We start from the raw sequence: 22,010 nt of genomic DNA on the forward strand, positions 1-22,010 counted from the left end.
AACAGGAAACAAATTTGACTAAAAGGTTGTATTACATTACTACTGGTTTTATATGGAAACCTTTTTAGAAGAAGCTAAGGGGAAGTTTTTTTCCCCCTCTCCCATCTGCGACAGACAGCTGTTCATTGCCTGGAATCTATGATAGCAGACACTTAAAGTAGCACCAAGCTGAAGTAAACACTTTAGAAATGTAATGTCTTTAATTGTACTGACACCGTAAAATTATTTGCAATTTACTGCATCGTGCCACATGATAAGCCGTATCAACTAAACACTGGAAGCTAAATATACTGTTTTAATTTAATAATTTTTTTCCTGAAATATTTTAAAACGTTAGAAGACAATCCCAGAGACTTCTCACACATGTACCGCAACGGCACTTAGAGCAAGTCCAGATGTTTAAATACTTAGCACAGGTTAGAACTTGAATTAATCTCGATCCAAACCAATATGCATATAAAAAGTAAGCCAACATAGAAAAAGACCTATCTACCCATAAAAATATTTGACAGCTTTACAGACTTCTGCATTCAAACCACTATTAAAAATAACTCCCTGTGGTATTCTTTTTCTAAACAAAGTTTAGCTTACAAGCTCTAGAACTGCCCACTTCATCACATACTTATATAGAACCTTGGTTCTCCCCGTCCTACATTTCAGCTAACGAAGACAGCAGCTTCCAGCCTGGCTTTAAAAACAAATGCACACACCTCCACACACACACACCCCCAAACCTGTAAGAAATTTTTAAACTACTATCTTAGACAGCTTCATTTTCTATGTAATTAAGACACATGCAGCAATTTCAACCTGCTGGAAAAATTCACCATGATTTTGAAGTCAGTTTTAAAAATAGACTTTGCATGCAAATTTTCTGGCCTTCCCCCCCCCCCCCCCCGCCTTGAAAAATAAAACTATTGTCTGGGCCAACATCACCTCTCAGTTTGTACACGTCTTCTTCTATCTCCTAAACACTTTGGGGTTTTCCTCCTTTTGAGACACAGCTCTGCAGTGAAACATGGAATTCAGAAGTGGAAGAGACCTACTACATCACATCATGCCCAACCCACTCTGCAGCTGACAGACTACTGCGCCCTTAAAAGCATCAGGCCAGACGGGTCCAGCCTGCTTTCTTCGGGGCAAATCCTGCACCCTTGGTTGCAGCAGTCCTTTGACCCCACAGTGGGAAAAGGCAAGGACACAGCTAGGGAAAACACAAATTGTCCTTTCAGCAGCCACAGCAAGTAAAGTGGCTTTTACTTAAACTTTTTTTGGTTTTTTTTTCCCCTCCTGTTTTGGTTCCTTAGTTTACACCAATTTACTCAGCTGAACCAACTTGCCAATAGCCAGAACAGCAGCCCCGGCACAGGGGACAGAGAACACAAGGGAACCCATCCAGCTGAGTAGCACCAAGCTGTCTGATGTTAGCTCAGCCAGCTAGGGACTGCGTGGCACGGAGACAGACCAAAACTGCCCGATTCTGTTATTCACAGATTCCAGATAAACCGTACTTATCTTCTAGGGCACTTAGAGATCTACTGATGAAAAAGCACATAGAACTTGCCGAGTACTTGCACGTGCTTGTACCAGACACTTCACAAAGGGAACAGTGAGCACAATAAATGCAGCATTAATAGGACTTGGTAACAGAAAAACTATTTCCAAGGCCTCTGTCTTTTAACAGGACGAAGTGTCCATTTGGACAACCTTTAACTTCCACAGGATTTTATACCAGGAAAGGCCATTTTGTCCAGTCCACAGAGCGTGGCGTGGACACATGCAAGCTTCCTCTGCTGCCATGCCCGTCCTGTAACCAGCAGCAGAGCAGGTCACCATCTTCTCGTCAACAGCCACATTATCAGGGTCTTCAGTGATGAGTGGCATCACAGCAATTCTGAACTATATTTCAACCGCATGAATAGTTCACTTTTGCTTTTAATATTGCAAAAATGTTCTTCTTGCATTTATACTGGATACAGAGACACGTATCACATTATTTCCTACAAATAACCTGGACAAGCACCTGGATAGGTATACACTGCATTAGTCACCATTATTCCCACAAAAGGTAAACCAAGCTGGTTAAGTGAGTTCACAGGACAAATGCAGTAGAGTGTGTCACAGGTAGAATGACCATTTGTGACTACCTTTATCACCCTTCTGTGCTCAAATCATAGAGAGCACCATGGCCACTAGCCATCTACATGAGTGTTGAACTGGAGTAATACCGAGAAAATTGCAATTAAAAACTGTCAGTGTTCAGTCAATGGAAAAGAGGGACCCAACGTCTAAAATGAGGTTCCTTGCATTCATTTTTCTCATTTGCTGGAGATCACCATGAACAACCCCTGCCATAACAAGAAAAACTAAGAAAAGCAAATTAGAATGACCAAAACTAAAACACAAGTTGGGCTATTAAACTAATCTTCTGGAAGGCCTGTATCCCAACTAGGCTTTCACTTAAGGACAGAGCAGAAGTCAAACCCCAGAGGTCATACTGATGCCCACTTTCAACAGCCTGCCCCACTTGTTGACTGCTCCAGTTCACATGGTCTAGTCTGAGCTGCCATGTTGTTTGTCATGCATACATTTTTCATAGCCTTGAGGTTAAATACATTTGGCACCACAAAGTAGGAAAAGATGCTGAAGTACATCCATTAATTCATCTTCTACACATCTAGAAAATGCCTTCTGGAGGTGCGCAGGAGGTGGACTTGTTGCTACCTCCATTTTACAGCAAAGAAAGCAGAGGTAGAGCAGGAGAAAAACCCACAAAGACATTTCTAGCTCCTATCCCCTTACAAAAAAAAAAGAAAAAAAGGCCAACTCATTTTATCCTGAGCAAACAATCATTAATAGATCATTCAGTACACAAAAAACCTCTTAAGAGCCATTGAAAGAGGCCTTCAGACCAACAGGTAGGTCTGAATAAAGCCAAAAAGCATGCTGTAAGATAAATCTCAAAATCTCCCATGATCTTCTCCAGTACAGTGATTATTAGGAAAAATGAGAAAAGCCAGTGTAGGCTCAATATTTTCAATGTACACTTAAGTATTATGTATTGACAGAAAACTTTTTGGGTAGGATCACAGAAGGCATGTATTACAAAAAAATAAGTATCCGTTTCCCAGTCTGGGCTTCGAGTCCAAGTTACTAATCTTCATCCACTTTTCTCCCAATAAAATTAATATTGAAGAATTTGAAAAGGTATATTAGAACTCCTATTCAAATTACATGTCCGTCCCCTCTCATAAAACATGTATTTATCAAGAAACAGAACTCCAGAGGAAGAAAGGAAAACAAAACATGCAGAAGCGTTTTATGTTGCAGGTGTTAAGAAAGCAAAAGGTCGATTCTGTTCTGACAATTCCTTTGGGGCGACAGCAGTCACTCACACTCCATCTAGAAATCTCACTTCCCACAGAAGATGCTCTTTTTCCATCATAATAAAAGTTCCTCCCAGTTCCCATTTTTTTTAGGTCTCCAAGGCACAGGGCCATAGGAAACAGGGGCAGCAACACTCTTATCTAAAAGTAGTTCCTTTTTTTTCTGTTGTTGCTTAAAAGAGTATGACTGTCACAAAGAATGTCGACAGGAAAAAAATAACACTGGAAAGAGTTTGACTCAATGTCAACGGATGTCTCAAAATGTAAAAACTGCAGAAATGCTGCAGAAGTTAAACGGTTGCTTACAGTGATTCACAAAATTGAACTTTTACAGGAGACACAGAAATGACAGCAAGACAGTCATAATGTGTCAGGAACTTGCATCACTGGACTTCTAATTGCTACAATATTTCCTATCAAATTACTTATACTGCAATACTGCCATAGGCAACCAGCACTGGCAGAAATATTCCGTGTGTGCGAACAGACAGACAAACAGATGGAGCTCAGAAATCCACCATTACCCACACAAGCATAAATCACACTTCGGAGAGAGTAACATGTTGGGAGGAAAAGCCTGGTGTTCGGTAGCTCAGCGGTAACACGTGCGCTCTCCCAGCGGCGCCGGCTTTACCGCAGCCCCACCGCCCGGGCGCGCCGCTCCGGGGACCCCCGGGGGCGCGGGCGGGGAGGGGCGCGGGGCCCCAGCCCCCCGCCAGCCCGGGGCCCCGCCGCAGCCCCGCCGAGCGGCCGGGGGCGGCCGGCCCGGGCCCACGCCGGGCTCCACTGCCCCGGAGGGGCGCGTACGGCACGGCGGCGCCGGGCGTGTGCGGGGGGCGGCACCCCCAGGGCCGCAACGGTGTCCCCGTGTCCGCGGCAGCTTCAACTTTTCCCGGATCCCAGCGCCGCCCGCCCGCGGCCCTCGCGGCCCCGGTGCCGGCCCCTTCCCGCTCCCGCCCGGCACGTGTCGGCCCCGCGGCCGGAGGCGCGGCAGCCCCGGCGGGACGGAGGCCGCGGGGCGCCCAGGCCCGCTCCCGACGGCGGGACGGCTGCCCGGCAGCCCCTCGCCGGCCCCGGCAGCGCGGCCGCCCCCCCGGCCCGCCCGCAGTCCCGCCCGCCCCGCGGCCCGGCCGCGCTGCCCAGGGCCGGTGCCGGCCGCTCCCGCCTGAGGGGCCGCGCGGCGCAGGGCCCGGCACACCCCCGGCACGGCGGAGCGCGGCCCGGCCGCGGCGGGGCCCTGTCCTGCTCACCTGCGGCCGGCGAGGCGGCGGGGCCCGTCCCGGAGCGGGCGCGGGGGCAGTGCCGGGGGGAGGGGGGGGGGTGTCCAGGCGGCCGCGGCCCCCGCGGCCCCGCAGCAGAACGAGCGAAGCGGCGCCGCGTCCCGCAGACAACTTCGCCCCGCGCGCGCGCTCGCCGCCCCACGCACGCGCTGCCCGCCGCCGCTCGGGCGCGCGCCTCGGCGTCTGCCACGCAGGCCGGGCGGGCGGGAGCGCGCGGGAGGCGGTGCCGCGCGGGGCTCTGCCCACCTGCCGCGCGACCGCGCCCCGCCCCGCCGGCCCCGCGCCCGGCCCGCGCCCCGCACCTGGGCCGCGCCGCGCCGGCCCGGGCCCGCTCTGCCGGCGGGGGCTGCGGGTCCCGCGGTGCGTCAGCGCCCGGGCCCGGCGGCCTGCGCGGAACAGCGCGAGCGGCGCCTCCCACCGCCGCGGCGGCCCAGCCTGCCCCGGAAAGCGGCGGCTGCCCCGAGCCCCGGGCGGCGGAGAAGCGCCGGCGGCGCCCCCCGCTCTGCAGAGCGGCGCGGCCGCAGCCCCCGGGGTTTACCGCTCCCCGCCGCGGGCCGGCGGCCCCGGGGGCGCTATCCCCGCCGTGCTGCCGGCGGTGCGAGTGCGGGCCTGCCCCCGGCCCCGCCGCCCCCTACCCCGCCGCCTGCGGCGCGGCGGGCCGGCACTCCCGGTCGCGCTGTTGCGTGCCGGGGACGAGCGTTGGTGCGTTTCACTGGAGCTTGAAATTGAGCTGCGTTTGTTCGAAGTGAGCGCAGGCCCGGCAGCGCTGCGCCACGCGTCACAGCAAACCGGCGCGTCCCGTCGAATTGCCCACAGCGGGCGAGAGGCGCGAGGCTGGCCGCAGCAGGCCGGGGAGAAGCGCGACGGCTCCGTTGTGCCAACCGCTGCTCCAAGGCCTGGCTCCGGCCCAGGGTGGTTGCTGGTGCGACTGGGGGACTCCTGGTGCTGCCACAGCAGAAAGCACTAATGCCAGCGAGGCTGGGGCACAGCTTCAGTTCTACTCAGCCCTTTGCCAGTTACAAATAATTTTATTTTTTTTTAAATCAGTCCTGTAAGCCCACACTGTACTAGCTGTACACCGTCAGTGCTGAGCGGCTTGCAGGTGCCATCTCAGCTGGGCTGGGAAGGGCAGGTAGGAGGGAGGGCGCCCAGGTCAGCCTGCTCCATCAGGACGAAAACCAGGCGCCCAGAATGGAACTGCATGCACGCATGCGCCCTCTTCTTTGGGGCATGACTCCCAGTTGCATCCCTGTGTCCTGTGCCTTGGCTTTTATGTGTTTGAAGTTCTTTCAGGTGTCCTGCTGCTGCACTTGGCTGTTTGGAGAAGACGGTGGGACACCATGACGCCCTCCCCAACAGCACTGAGCACTGGTTATTTACATTCCCTGGGAACAGCAGGGAAAGGCCCTGTTCTGCATTGTGCTTTACATCCATGGACACAACTTCCAGGGAAATGCTTGCTGCCCATATGGAGCATAATGCTCAGCTGCTGCGCTCCGCTCTCTCAACTGATTGCATCACCTACACCTATACCTACACCTACACCAAAGCTGCGGGGAACCTGCTACCAAAGACATTTTGGTTCAAATAAGTCACTTTTTCCAGCAGATTCCACTCACGGGGTTTAAGGTCCATAGTAAGTCTCTGTTTTGCAGAGCATGAATCATGGCAGGTCTTTGCTCAAATGGCATTGTTTATCCATTGGGATGCCTATTTTAGGAAAATGTTCTTGCTAAAGCAGTGCTGCCTCTGGCATCCAGAGAAACAAGAAACTGCAGTAAAACTTTGTAGCATATTCAGTTGGTTTTCTAAGATTTGAACTGGTGCTTCTGGAAATGTCACTAGGTTTTGGTTTTTGTTGTTTACACAAAGCTAGTAGAAATTCAGTGCATTCAGTTTGGGTGAATATAAACGTGATCCTTCCAGGGGCTCAAGTTTCTGATACGTCTCACATTTAAGATACTGTAAAACTAGATTCTCTCTCCCTGAGCATTTCTGATAGCGTAAAGATTTTCTCTCAAGGGTACAGATGCCTGCACAGCTATGCAATGCTTCTCACTAGAGACAGAGCAATAGACACAACAGATGGAAACTGAGAGGCCACCTGGTTTTAAAGCAAATCATATCATCAATCTATCAGTACAAAATCTGAAACATGGGAAAGTGCTTAGAGAAACAAAATGAATTCAATTTTTTTCTCCAAACTCAATTTTCCCAAGTTCTGTTGATGTACCATTTGCAAAAATTCATTTCTTTCTCTTAAAAAGAGAAGTGTCAGTGGATTGAGGTATAAGAACTTAAGTGTTTTACATCAAAACAATGACAAAAAAATTTATCTTTTGTTACGCTGCCATAAGTTACCGTCTTTCTATTCAGAAAAGCTGTTTTAAAAAATCTGCTACATTCTTGTGCACAGCTTCAAGATCCAGGTTTTTCATTGCTAAATTAGACAGACCAGACAAAATTACTTTAGATTATCAACAGCAATTCAGTTAGGAAAGCAAATTAAATTTCCTCAATTAAGTCTTGACAGAAATAAAACTTTCTTTCATGGTCTGTGCTATGGTTCTGTGTGAAATTCTCTTTTAAACAACCCCCAAAGTGAGAACTTTCAGAAAATGTTGACTTCTTCTTTGTTTCAATCCTTGTAAGAAGAGCCACGCATTGACCCTTCGGCCGGGCTCGCCCTGGTGTGTTTAATGCCCAGCACTGATCACATCCCCTGCACAGCGATTCCTGCCTTTGAGCACAGCCGTCTGTGCCCAGGGACAGCAGCATTAGGCTTTATGTCTCCAGATAAGTCTCCTGAAGTGCAAGAAGTGTATTTTCCACACATCCATCTAAATGAAGGTTGCACCATTTGCAGATGTCAGCTGTTTTCATCTGGTCAGTTTAATTATTTTATACAGTTCAAGGATGGGTTGACATATATTTTAATCTACAATATTTAAAATCCCACTGATAGAACTGTCAAAAGGAACTCTTAGCTAGTGGAAGCCTGAAGATCAGCCCGTAAGGAATGGAGAATTACATAAATAAAAGTATTTTAAGTAACTTAATTTTTAACCTAAAACATGAGGAAATAGTCTTTTATGCCTCTGAAGTTTTTATGGTTAATACTCACATGGTTGCAGAGCGACCACCACCTCCTCACTGCTTACAGCCCAAATGATTTAGTACTGACCCATGGTGAGTGAGGCCACTTTATTTTAATTGTACAAACAGAACGAAGAACAGAAAGTAAGCACATAATATCAGTGGAGGCTGAGAAAATTAAACGGGAAAATTTCTATATTACTTGTGGGTATGAAGATTTCCGGTAACAAGTCTGTTTTGGGAAAACTTGAATATCTTGACCCAAATCTTTGAGGATTTTAAATCAACATTCAGTCAATTTGATTGATTTACTTTATTCTGAGTGCTAAATGCAACTGTGTCTGTATGCTTCATTCTCAGTCCATTATCGATAAAATCCTAGCTTTACTGGCTTAATATATGCCTATTGGCTTATTATTTTCTGTTCTTAATAGCATACACTGAGGAGACTCTGCTACAAGTTATTTTCAGGGGAAAAAAAACCAAACCAAAAACAAAAAAACCAAAGAAACAAAACCCCAAAACCAACCTTCTTCCTCAAATGAAAATTACAGGTTTTAAAGAGAGTCAACTTTCCAGCAGTAGCTAGAGAAGATGGGCTGCGGATTTCTCTTTCCACTGCCGTAGCTGCAGCATGTCTTCTCCACACACACACTGCATGAGCCTGACTTTCACAGTGTGTCTGCAGCCTGCACACTCGGTTCTCATATTTCTGTAAGGTCTGAGTCCCAGAGGAAGCATTAATGCTAAAGGAATGCATACCAGTGTGGAACTAGTCTAAAAGTCAGTACAAAATCTCTCCAACAGATTGCTCAGAGAAACACTTCTTTTTTACCATATTTAAGATCTGTAGATTGATCTTATGAGCATTTGTGCAGCAGTTTAGTCTCAAACTGATAAGAGTGATGCAAAAAGAGAGAAATAGAATCAAAGGAGATTAAAAAGCACTGGTCTTCAGGAAGATAAGGCAACCTAGAGCCGCCACGTGACCCAGCGAACACTCCAGCTCAGCCGCCTGCGGATCTCATCAGGGAACCAGATGTGACCAGTGGCAGAATATCCTTCTCAGCGTGAGATCTGGAGTATGTGATTGCCATCCAGGAAAGGGGAGATGGGAAAGTATGATGGAGAAAATGTCCTTTTTTTATAGAGTTTAATTGCTTAGAAGAAAGACACGTTTTCTTTTAAAGAATAAGGGATGCTAGAAGCAGGCTCAGGAAGGTGTCTGGAGGAAGGAGCAGAAGGATTTTTCACATGGACAGAAAATTTAACATTGCTTCCTCTTTTCTTGTGACTGTATTTTAAATGATTAAGTGGCAGCAGACAGTTCTCATTCATTTCTTTGGTCAATTGAAAACAGGGCAGGGCAGTACACAGAAAATAAAAGAGGCCTGTTGTCCCGTACTAGCAGGGTAGGAAATTGTGGGGTTTCATTCATTAATTTTCTCATTCTCCTGTGCAGAGAGGACAGTGGGGGAGAGATGTTTCACCCCAGCAGAGCGCCTCTGTATATAGCTGAAGGGCAGAAGGACGGCCTCAGTGTCAGCCATAGCACACTCTGTCACATCCTGGCTGGCTGTAGGGCTGTCCCTGTCTAACTGTCGGGGTGGTACCTACCACCACCCCGAATGGTGAAGAGGGCTCACGGCATGAGCTCGGCGTTGCCCAGCAGGGGCAGTGGGATGGCTCTTTCTGTTGCTTTTGTGGAAGGGCAAGTGGAAGATGGAGTTTTTCAGTCATACAGGCTTGTGGTCACAGCTTATTTTGGGGAGAGAGGGAGGAGGAGAAAGTTTGCTGTATAGAGCTGGAGCAGGGACAGAGGGTTAGCTGTGTGTCCTACACACACATTTCACTCACTGTGCTCTTGAGAGAGAGAGAGTTGTGGATGCCTTTTCTCAGCCCCTAGCAAAGGATTTGGAGATAAAGTCTGCGCCCTTGAATTTGTATTCAAACAAAGAACAGAGAAGTAGTGCAGGGAGCAGAGTGCTGGGGTGAGGCCCCCAGCAGCCTGTGTTGCCAAGCAGATGGGCTGCCGTGTTCTCAATCAACTGCAGTTTTTAAGGTCATGCCTAGATAATGAGCATCACAGTACTCAAGCCTACAGATCATGAATATATGGATGAATATTGACTCATGCATTGTCCTTTCTGCAGCTCTATTCATGTAACTCTCCCTCCGCTCCAAAGCCAGCACATCCTCCCTTTTGGTGTCTCTGCAGACTCTGCACCACCCTCTGCCCCCTCACAACTCCCTGGCTTTTCTGACAGCTCAGCTCTTGACAGCATGTGGTCACTGTGATCTCCCTTGCTGCCAGCATCTCCCATGGTCCTCTTTTGGGAACTTCATAAAATGGAAGGAGAAAGCAGATAGAACAAATAATGCCAAGCAGTAAAAGGTTTCCTTGAGTTAGATTTTAAAGAGAAAGTCACACAAAAAGGTAAATCCCCAGCAGCAGCGCCTGCTTCTTAGAAGTCCTTCATCACCAATAGAAGGTTGTAGCTACTGGCTAAGCTACAGGTGTGGCAGCTGCCTTGGCCAGTACAGCAGGACCTCCACAGCCAGCTGACCGACCAGGAGTCACGCTGCGCGATGAGAAGCAGCCTGTGTATCAGTGTGAGGACAACACCAGAGTGGGTCAAAGGAGAAGCAAGTATTTAAACTTCACAGCACCACACAGGCCAGCTGGTTGCTGCTGCTGCCACCACCCTGCTAGACTCCAACAGGGCAGAGAGAAGGAAGGGCAGTGGTGGGAAGGAACCCAAAGTGGAGACCTGAACCGGGTCCTGCGCTATTGCCGCAGGCCGTGGCTTAGACCCAGAGCAGATCCATGTGACAGGGAGAAGGAGCCCCTCTCAGTAAGGAAATGTCTAGTGTGGAGTAACTCAGAGGGCTGGGCCGAGACCTTGTGGAACTGGAAAATTATCCAACCTCCTGTGGTCAGAGGGTCACAAATATGAAACAGGCTGTGTGGCACAGAGCCCAGGGAGACAGAGGCATGTCGCTTCAGTACTTTCTCTGATACATCCCATGGTGTGCAATCTGTTGCACCAGTTTTCTGCTCTTAACTGTCTTACTGGCAGAAGCGTGTCTATTAAGTCAACAGGTATCTAAGGCTGCTTTGAGAAGCAAGACTGGCCACACCACATATGGAGCAATAAAAATCAGAAGCAGCGCTATTCTGTTGCTGTTTGAGCTCTAAGCTGCATGCCACACTGCCTGTGTTAACAGCCTACACTGCTGTTTGTGCTGGAGTTTGAAGCACCTTGATTCAGACAGTGGCCTCCCTCTTGCTCCTCTGGGTGAGGTGTAACACGGCTCACTGGGCTGGAGCCCTAGCACGCACCGACCGCGGGCAATGGGGATAACTAGGGAGTTGGGCTCAGGTGTGAACTCAAACCGTATGTTAAGCTGATAGTAAAGATATACCATTCTAACTGCTTCATTATGTAGCAATATAGCAAAGGCACAGGCTTTATGGCTCTGTCCCCTATTTTCTTAATGAACTGTCTTAAGTGGGCCCCTGTTTATGTAGTGTCTCTGGTCATCAGCGAGTCTCAAATGCCTTCCCTTACTCAGCCATGCTGGAGTTCTCTTCCCCCCCGCCACCCCCCACCCCCCCCACCCCAAGATTTGCTTCCTTACAGTTCCATGAGTTAATTTCTTTTAGAAGAAAAAGGAAGAAAAGAAAGGGAAATGGAAAGGAAAGGGAAAAGGAAAAGGAAGAGGGAAGGGAAAAGAGAGAACGGAGGGAAAGGGAAAGGGAAAGGGAAAGGGAAAGGGAAAGGGAAAGGGAAAGGGAAGGGAAGGGAAGGGAAGGGAAGGGAAAGGAAGGGAAGGGAAGGGAAGGGAAGGGAAGGGAAGGGAAGGGAAGGGAAGGGAAGGGAAGGGAAGGGAAGGGAAGGGAAGGGAAGGGAAGGGAAAAAGCAATTGAAGCCAGATTGAGCAGCTCTGGCTTTAACACTCCTAGGCCCTTCCCCTATTTTCCCTGACATTCCTCCTCATGACCCCTTCCAAGTGTTCTGGGCAAGTTTCGCAGGAATGCAGTTACACTCAGTCTCCGTGAGCACAGCCTGTTATTCAAAAGGAGTTGGCAGAGCTTTCCAGGTTTCACAGCCAGATGTTACAAGTGTGACCCTGCCAGAAGCTGCATGCATGCACCTTCCCATTCTCAGCCCCCTTTCACGGGGATATTTCTGAAGAATCTGTTCTGGGTAATACTGTTCTTTTGTGATTTGTTCTCTTATTCACTTCTAAGATCTGTTCATAGCACCAGTGCTATAGAATTTCACAGCTAAAGAAAGTGGGACTAATTTTGCCATAAATTTCAGTGGGAGCAGGACAGAGTGGTAACATTGTAGGTTTTTTGGGTCCTATGCAAGAGTCAGGACTCAGACTTTGCTTGTTGTGCAAAAAACACAGGAGAAAAGACGACTCCCACCCAGAAAAAGCTTGCAGGTAAGTTTTACATTTCAGACTAACCATACGGATACACAGAGACAAGAGAACGCAAATGAAAAAGAGGCAATATTGGTTAGCATAACACACAGGGATCACACAATATCAACAGCTCTTCTTGCATATTTTCTTTGTCTTTTCCATATATTCCTCTAGCTTACTAACAGTTACAGTGATGCATATACCAAGATGCCCAGCCAGGATCCAGTTCTTTAGAGGTGCAGCAATACATCACTACACACTGAATGACAGCACTACAATTTTGTGATTATGACTTCATGTCCCACATGGTGTACACTTACAGGAGGTCTAAACAGTCACAATTGGTCTTACTCAACCTCCTCCCTTCTCTTCTGCTTTTCTTAGTTTTGAACTAAACTATAAATTCTGTGGGAGAAAAACTTTGTCCATTGTAGTAGCAGATGGGATTCCTGACCACTGTTACACTCTCTAAGAGCTGCCACACTACAAATACTTAACATATGTCTCAGAACTAATGACTTGTCACTTCATTTAATTTACCAAGATGTCAAATGGAGTGTATACCTTAGCCCAGAATGAGCAGAGGTGGAGGCAGAAATCCCAAAGTTTAAATTTAATGCCATTTTATGATCCCAGGAAACAAATGACAAATTTAACCTTTAAAACAATATTTTGAAAGGAAGTTAAAATAATTGCATAGCACAGTTGTTAATGATAAAGTGCTTTCTGTCCCTCCAGTGAAAGGTGCTGCAGAAATGCAGAGCATTATGTTTATTTATTAATAATCCTGCAAAGAAATTTTCATGATCGCCACTGGGGACTGTCTGACAGGTGACACAGACGACCTCCTGCCAGGAGTGACATCTCTCCCCTACAATTTACATTCTCTAAATGATCTGCGATCAAATTACGTACAGCACAGATTAGCTTCTCCCCCCGCTACTCACTCTCACAGCACCATATTCAACTGTTTGTTCCATAGGGCCATAAAAATAATAATATGGAAAGTCAGTGCTTCTGCTTCCAGGCTATTCCAACATGGAAATAGCGCATTGGCCAGGAGATCGATTCTTGCACTCATTTTCTCAGGCACTGGGATTTGCATCTGGGGGAGATGCAGGTCATTGGCTTGAAAAGAGCATTCTGAGTTCATGTTTTGATTGCACAACCAGATAAACAAATGGAGTGTCCCAATTAGAGGGAAGAAAATCAGCCTGTGGTCTGGTGGTACAGGAACTGAGTGGACTAAGGAACAAACAAATTTGGAACAGTCAAAGAACAAATCCAGGACATTTATTGGATGTTAGCGAGACTGTAACCACCAGTAGCAAGGAAATGGTTAAGAGAATATATTAAAGGTGCAAAGGGTCTCCCGACCTCTGCCACTGTCAGTTCTGTCAATGGGTCTACAAACGCCAGTGGAATAATTATGGCCTATATTTAGATTATGGATGCATCGGGCAGGGTGAAGGTTGAACATGGGGAACATGGTTGTTTGGAGTTCATTAGCGATAGGAGCAGCCTAGGGTGGGAGGAGGGCACTGAACTGGATTCATCCCACCTGGAGTGCTTGTGCTGAGCTGCATAATGTCAGGGAAGAGATCTGATTATATGTGGAAACAAAAGCAATAAACAACTGCGTTCAGTCTGTCACACCCAGCGAGCCGAAGAAAGGAAGGAAGGAAAGAGAGGAGAAAGCAAGACCAGGCTCTGGCTGTCAGCCAGCGTGCCTGTATGAATGAATGCAACGGCCGCTGCGAAACTGGCTGGGTGGAAAGCGCAGAAGGGCTGATGAGAGCTCTGTGCCTGTGACTTGTGGTGTGGTGTTTGCATGCATGTGTAAGACAGAGGAACCATTCGGTACATAAAAAGTTGTCTCTAGCTGCATCCTCATGGCCCAAACCCCTGTGTCTGGGGGTGCTGGCCAGCTGATGGGGGGCACGGCTGGGCTGCCCATGGGTGCTGAGGCGTGTCATGCTCCAAGCTGGACAAGTGGATGTGCAGCAATAAAATGTAGAAGAGCAGCATAAACAGGAGGTACAGTTCAGGGGAAAAGCATGAGCTCGAAAACATGTACTGGGCAATGCCTGGGCAGGAGAACATTGAGGCTGTCGCTAAGAAATAATCTCAGGTTCCTGTTGTGCTAAGGCTCGTAGAAAAAAAATCATTGACACAAAGTAAAGGATGTAAAAAATAAAGTGACAATGGAAAAAGGATGGCCATGGCTCATTGCAATGTGGAGTCCTTCTCCATAGCCTCTATTTGAGCTTGTCAATGATTAAGCGACGCCAGGGGAACTAAGATTACAAATACAACTCAGATGGAAGATTATGAATTTTCCTTTTGCCAGCTACAAGACCTCAAAGCCAGAAGGAAGCTGACTCCCACATGAACTAAAGCCCGGAGCACTCACTGGAACCCACTGTTGCTTATTTAGGGAAGAGGAACCTTTGTGCTCCATGTTCTGCACTTCCCCTGCTGTTCTTGCAGTTGCTTTTCCACTTGGAAAGCAATACTTAAAACCTTGTGCTGAAACTTTCCCAAGTTTAAACTCACCTCTATTATTCCAGCCCTTGGCATCACAGTCTGTTGTGAAACACAGGGGGTTTATTGTTCTACTCCTTTATTCACATCACCAGGTTGTTTATTCAAGGTCCTAGCTCTTTTTAAAAGAGCCAGCAAACAAGACCAGGGAGTGCTGTGTTGCAAAGCAAAAAATTTCAGCTCAAATCTTTAGTTTTCTCCTTATGGGAAGAGAAGAGAGAAGGGATGATATCAAAATGGTTTTGTGACATGTAACACCACTGCATATGACCATGCCTACGATCAAGTCACTGGGGGTGCTGCTACGCAGGCTTTCAGCTACTGAGCTGTTGACACAGCTATTAGTAACTAGCAAGTCAGGTAAAGAAGAGGTTGCAGAGAATATAAAATGGAAACCAGATGCCACAGCATAACATTATTTCTTCAATGTAGACTAAAAATGACTGACAGTTTCCCATCATACTGACTACACAGGGCCCCAATCAACATGGCTGGCAAAGTTTCTTTACTCCAAGACACTGGGAATAATGAATTCAGAAGTTTCTGAACAGCTGCTTTTCATGGATCATTTAGAATTTGTGATGCAAATATGAAAAATCCATGTTAAATGCCCTCAACTAATTGAGTGGAGTACAGTGAATACAAAAGAATAGATTGCTGACCTTGGTAAAAACAACAAAAGGCCTTAATCTGCCCAGAGAGACCCAGAAGGTAACTGAGGAGTAGAAAAGAGCAGAAGCCTGTATACTCTTGCTCAGGTTCCTGATTCTGCTTGCCAAGACATAAATACAAGACTTTCCTTTTGGGACTACGCAGCCTAACTCCCTTACAAACCACGGCAATGGAGAAAGAGGTGGGTGGGAACTGGGATCCTCCAAATTGCCAGTGTCAAAATTGACAGTTCAAGGTAGAATTTGACACTGGGGGAGAAGAAATAACAGCTAAGGGTATCTTTTAGGAAAGGTGGGGAGGTGTTTTGTAATAGCTTAGAAGACACGAGATGAAAGGAGAAAGGCCGGGATGGGTGGGAGTGGGGTGGGTGGGAAGCGGGACTGCTTGGACCACCGGGGTTACAACACTGATACTCAAATGCAAACAAGAGATGGAAGATGCAATACTGGCAACATTGAAAACAAAGGATAACTCTGGTTTTCCAGGCTGACGTGGCAGAGCTGCTGACCTTGGAAAAACAAGGAGTTCATGTTGCCTGGCTGTATATTGCAAATACCTAACATTTTTCCTTAGCTAGGTGTATACTCCAAGGGTATCAATTGTTATCCATCAGCTGCCTGGATAAGGGGCTGTTATTGCTGAGTAGGCTGGACAGATAAGACATTGCTCTCTCAGGGCTCCCTGTATGGAAAACAGCAGCAAGGTCCAGCAAGCGAACAAGTCTCCCCAGTTGTAGTTTTCTAAAATTGGAACGTCACGTCCGCTGGGCTGCACATACCAGCTCTGGTCCTGTCAGCTGTTCCTCACTTTATCATCATGTTCCTTTGAGGGAGACCACATAACCGCTCTCTTGTTGCTACAGGCACCGCCACACCTTTTCCCAGGTTGTGTCTGTGAGGAGCAGCAAAACAGAAACACTGGGAACAGTAGAGGCCAATCTATTATTTATAGCCAGCTACTCCCTTTGGGCCTGAACAAGCAAAAAGCTCTCTTTAAAGGCTTATAATTCTTGGTCAGATTCCAAGAGAGACAAAGGGATGTTGTAAAAAAGAGTTTCATATGAGCTTGGTAAAACACTCTCCTAGGGAAGAGGCAGCAGGTTTCCTTTGTGTGGGAAGGCAGGAGGTAGATGATTTTGTTTAAATTTACATTCACAATGAAGGATTTTCCTATATGTGTTTCAATGGCACTCTTTCAAATTTACATTTCTTTGAGCAGTTTTCTGCATTTGCAGGGTTTTGGTGCCATTTCTAACGCAGCAGCCCTGTTTCATGCCCTCTTGAGTCTGTATTGCTCAGGAAGTTGAAAGTGCTGACTCAGCTCTCCGGAGAGCCCATGAAGCATCTCTGTCCTCACTGTCTGCAGTTCTCAGTTGTGAATAACCACAGAACAAAAATGGTTTGGTGCCCCTGCTTCAAATTCTGGGAAGATACGAGGCTTTCTTTTAAAGAGGAAGGAAACAGGGAGGTACCACTGGTACCTTTGTCAGAAGTAAGAGCAAAGACATGTGAAGTGACCAAGTCTCGGGAAGAAAGCAGGGTCACAGTCAAGTGTGGTGCTGGAGGCCTGGGAAAACACTTGAAATGTGCTTTTGCTCCACTAATTTCAACCCAGTTCTAAAAGCCCAGAAAGGATCTGGAAGGTTGCCAATACAACAGTGTTTTGAAAACCGCAGTGTTCAGGTTTGGGTGGGGATGAGGAACGTGTTCAAGTTACTTTGCAGTACCTGGAGTCACAAGCCAGCAAGAGAGTACACGCGGTCGGTAATGCCCAGCAGGAACTGACATAGCCGTCACAAAGTTCTATTATTCCTTTTACTCAGCACAAACCACATGTTTTTCATTAGGTCCAAATTGTAAAAGAAAATGTATACATATTAAACAAAAATACCAGAGTTCTGTGAACGTGTGTTTGGCAGTTTGCATTCAGGTTACAAATACTCACACTGTGTCTTTTAGAAAAAAGCTGTTTTACAAGGTTGTGATCCGCAGTCAAATAATGCGAGACATGCCATATTCTCAGACATGATTTTGGCCCACACGTCCACAAAAAGCAAATAAACAAACCCAAGAAAACTACACTTCAACAGCTTGGTTGGTTCGGGTAGATTAGTGCCTAGGAACAAAGGGGTTTATGGATCAGAGACCTCTTCAGTTTTCTGAATGTTTTAAGCCTGGTTTCCTGAGGATGCAAGACTTCTGCATTCACACCGTCCATCTGTCATATCCCCCCACCTCCTCCACCCCCTATCTTTTTAACTCACTGGCCAATTCTGAATAATTTTATGTAATTTGGCAGGCAGTTGAAGGAGGCTCCAACACAGATTTCAGTTTGACAAAGTCTGTGAAAAATCAGTGGACTAGAAAGTGATCAAATGAGTGTCCTTGCTGAGGAAACCACCCCGACAGCTACGGCTGCCCACCCCACTGGCCAGCCGCACACACAGCTGGGAAGGCACGGTCCCTTGCTCCATCCAGCCAGGGGACATGGGGGTCCTGCTGTGCCCCAGCGGGAGCTGTGTCACATGCACGCATCAACACACTTGTCACCGCAACTGCAGCTCACACCGCTGGGGTTTGGATGTAAAATTCCGCCACGCCTTTCTACAAGCATGGTGTTCACTGGCATTGTGCACGGCCCTGGATTTCGCTGTTGAGAAATCTGCGAGAACAAGTAGTAACTGTTCAGCAGCAATATAAGTTAAGGTAGTGTTTACGCCGTAAAAGTATGCTGGGCTGGTGAAACATGTATAGAAGGAAGCAATATCTGAGAAGGGATTGTTTTATGAGGGGCTGACTTTAAAATGACTCATTTAGCACAGAGCAGCAATTGTGACTTTATTAAAAATCACCATGTTCTGGAGTGAACTCCTTGGCTCAGCTACATGTCCTGCCAACTTCGGCTTCATCAGAAAATAGGTCTTGCTGAATTCCCATGGAAAAGTTCTGGACTGGGTCCCAGCTCTGTCTCCCTCCCCGGGGATGCTGCTGGCACCCTGTCTGCGGCTCGTTTCCTGCGTGCGCAGCAGGGCCAGAGCCCGATCCCGCGGTGGCGCAGATCACTTCTGCTGCTGCTGCTTTTGTAACAACTTCCTGTTGTTAATTTTTGTTCCTCTGCATTCATTAGGTACATTTTGTGCAGTACTCAGACACTGCAAAGTGCTGGTATTAAGCAAAAACGTCCACTTGAGATAAAAATCAGTCTTTTCACAACGGATTTTCAAACTGCAGCCCCTTTACCAGCCTCTGCCAGCGGAGCAGGTACCAACAACTGCTGCACGCCCAGGGAGCGGGTTGTTTAGCAGAAAGAGCACATAACCAAGGAACAGCAAGTGTGGGAAAACCAGGACATCTTGTATTTAAGTTTCCATAGCCTTTAAGAGGATCCAACAAATTCAGATACAAACCAGATTGCTTCATATTTTAAGTGTATGGACTTTACATGGCCAATTTAAAACTCTGCATCAAACTGCTTTCTTCTCTCCCTTCCCCCAAAAACGGGTTTTGGGGATGGAAATACTGATCTAAACTAAATCCCAAGTGCCTGACAATCCTTCTGCAAAACTTCCCTGCAACTCTGGGACATTGCCAGCTTTAAGCGATGGAAAGGAAGACTGCCAGGTCACAGGGCATGCCACAGATGGGATCTGACTTCTAAGCAGTCATTTAATTTAGACCTGGAACAAGATTTATGGGAGTCTATCTGAAATCACAGAGAAAGAAAATGATAGAGGGCTGGAGGGAAGAGGCAGGTAGATGTGAATTCAGATGAGACAAACTCCATCTGAAGGGTGTAGAATATTCCTGTGAGGCTCCTGGTTTCTATCTCTGTTTTACAGATGGGGAAGCGAATGCTTCAAGTGAAAAAATCCATGCTAGCAGAGTGAATAATAGCAGAGAGAAGAGCAAGGACATACAGGTCCTGCCATCCAGCTTTATGGTCTAACCCTCTGCCTTCACCCACTCCCTCTGCAGGGAGGATGAGGGGAAGGGCAGAAATTTTGCGTTATTTTCTGGTTGTACCAAACAAGGTGCATCCACAAGTGAAGATTTAAAATTGGGTTGGTCTTGAGGACACATCAGGCAGGAGACATCCAGCCAGCAGCCACAGAGAAGCTCCCCCAGCACGATCCCTTCTTGTATGTGGTCCCAAGGCAAATGAGGCCCCCGCACAGCGAGAGGCACAGGTATTTCAGTCACGTTTTCTGAACAGTTTCACCAGTACCTCTAAGGCATTTTTTGTTGCTCCTACTGTGCAGCACCTGGCCCAGAACCAAGCTGGTCCTCCTGAGCAGTTGTCATTTTCTCTCTTCTCTCTCCTCCCCTCTTAAGTAAAAAAAAACCAACCCAAAACACAACCCACCCAAAAAAACACAACTGTTTCCCCACAGGCTGCAGACATAAGTGACATGCAGGTGCAGGCTGCACAAAGCTAATGAGTTCAAATCCCAGCTCCCTGCACACCCTCATACAAGATGCCCAGCCCTTTGAAGAGTAAAAATGGAAAGAGAACAAGCACAAGAGTGCCTGCACCTGTAGGAGATGCGGGTTGCTCCCTCCTCTGGCCAGTGGTGCAGGTGGACAGGAGCCAGCTCCAGGATCCCATGCTCACTTCATAGTAATGCCTTTTCCTGAAGAGCTTAAAAGTACCACTTAAGTATCAGCCTTTGTAGCACTGCAGTGAAGCTGGTCATTATTATCCCCATTTTATAAATGCAGAAACTGAGATGCTGGGTAGAACAGGGAACTTTGTCCAGATCATGAGGTTTTTCAGGGCAAAGACACAGAGTGGCGGCGCCCACCCTGGTGTGCCAGCCCCTTCCCCATCAGCTGTGGTCCTTGAGGTTTCAAAGTTCAGCCAAGGAACTCAGTTCCCTCCTTCTGTTTGTGGCAGTGACTGGCCACTGTGGCAAATTTAACATAGAGAGAGGAAATGAAAACTGCTCCGTTCCATTTTGGAATAGCAGGAGCCAGGTGAGACTCCAGATGAGGCGAAGTGCTGCAATATGCCACCTGTGTACAGCACAGCTCCCAGGTGCTTTCCAAACCAGGACCCACACAACTCCCTGCAAGAGAGAAGCTTGAATGAGGACCAGCTGGATGGAGACAGGGACCAATGCCACCTCTTCTGTCTTGCTTCAGATTATTGTGAAGCCCTGTACCTTGCCCCGTCCCACAGGTAAACCACCTAATAGCAGCTTTACTGAGGAGTCCTGGCACTGATGTGTGTCTTAATCACTGCAGAGCTTTCAGAGTCAGTGGGAGGAGAAACGTGTTCCTACAGCTTTAGCCGGTGCTTTCCAGAATAGTCTCTTGCTTTTATGCTGGCAACTTAGGTTCCTGCTATTATTTTGCCTCTTTGCTACATATGGAGAGAAAGGGAAACTGCCTCCTTCCCCTGCCCTCAACTGGCCGAGCTGCTGCCAAGCCCTTGCTGCACAGAAAGCTCCCGCCAGGCCTGCAGCATTATGCTGCTTGCGCTGCCCGGCACATCACTGCACTAACCAGAAAAACAAGAGAGGCTTCAGCCCTGCCCTTGCAGAGAGCTAGCTCCACGGCTGTGGTGTTCAGCCGTTCTCCCGGCCCTCCCAAGGGTCTGCCTTTCCTGCTGCCTCTGCCCAGCATCGCCCCTGCTCCTCTGGGCAGTGCTGTGAGCAGCCAGCCCTTCCCTGCGCTGTGTGCCAGTCCTGGAGCCCGCAGCAGACCCTGACTCTGTGCCCTGTTTGACAAGCCTCGTCTCACCCTCCTCCCCAGTCTCCAGCCACCACCCCTGTGCATGTCACACTGTGACACCACAAACTTTACTTAATCCTAGAACACCTCTCCTGTACTCCAGGCTGATGGGCACAGGGCCTTTCACTACATGACTGTCATGGCCACGCGCCTGGCCGCTTATGGGCAGTCCCACAGAGCGCTGCTGCCACAATGCTTCATACCCAGGGACTCTAAATGTGCAGACCCCAGGAACAAGGATGCAGTGCCCACACCCACATGCCAGTGCCTGGATTAAGACAGAAGCCATTAGATCCTGCAGTCAGGGGTGGACAGGCACCGAGATTCCCCAGAGCCCTGCACACACGACGCGGCACAGGAAAAGCGCAGCCCCAGCGCCCTTGTTCTCTCTGCCACACGGCTCTGCAGGACAGTGCCAGCACACTCCGCCGTGCAGCCCCAAGGCTGGTGGAAAGCCTCCCTGCTGGGCTGGAGGTCTGGGCTGCTCTGCAGTCAATTGGGATCACGCCTGGGTTTCCATGTCCCTGGTGGCAGCTCCTGCCGGTGTGTGGAGCTCTGGCACGAAGGGCAGGACAGGGCATGGCTGTGCTGCCAGGCTGCCGGAGAAGCCCGGAGTGCCCGGCCGATGGATGCACCCAGCTTGGGGTGCTGGGAGGAAGAGACTCAGACCCTCCTCCCATCCCATATTAGCTGGTGGAGACTTCCCTTTTTCTGTGGCGGACTTTTGCTTTCACAAAGCCCTGATTCATCTAAAGCACATGGTCCTGCAGTAGGCTGCATGGGGGAAGTAGAAGGAAATGTGCTGGAACTGGGGATTGGGCTCTGCTGTGGCAGAGCACGGGGTGAAAGCACGAGGAGTGGCC

The 22,010-nt window shown here is 48.2% G+C and overlaps 1 protein-coding gene across 3 annotated transcripts in view; it reads right to left on the reverse strand.

The window, feature by feature from the left end:
• NEK6 (NIMA related kinase 6) overlaps positions 1-20,103 on the reverse strand; it is an 84,183-nt gene extending 64,080 nt beyond the window's left edge. For 2 of the 3 annotated variants that reach the window (XM_056352875.1, XM_056352876.1), the window contains exon 1: positions 4,637-4,880. The gene's annotated coding sequence lies outside the window, so the exon portion shown is untranslated. Of the gene's footprint in view, positions 1-4,636; positions 4,881-19,947 lie in introns of those variants that run through there. The other variant, XM_056352877.1, reaches the window with a different exon arrangement.
• Positions 20,104-22,010: the final 1,907 nt, after the last annotated feature.

The sequence above is a fragment of the Falco biarmicus genome, chromosome 9 (assembly GCF_023638135.1).
Source record: "Falco biarmicus isolate bFalBia1 chromosome 9, bFalBia1.pri, whole genome shotgun sequence".
Lineage (NCBI taxonomy): Eukaryota > Metazoa > Chordata > Aves > Falconiformes > Falconidae > Falco > Falco biarmicus.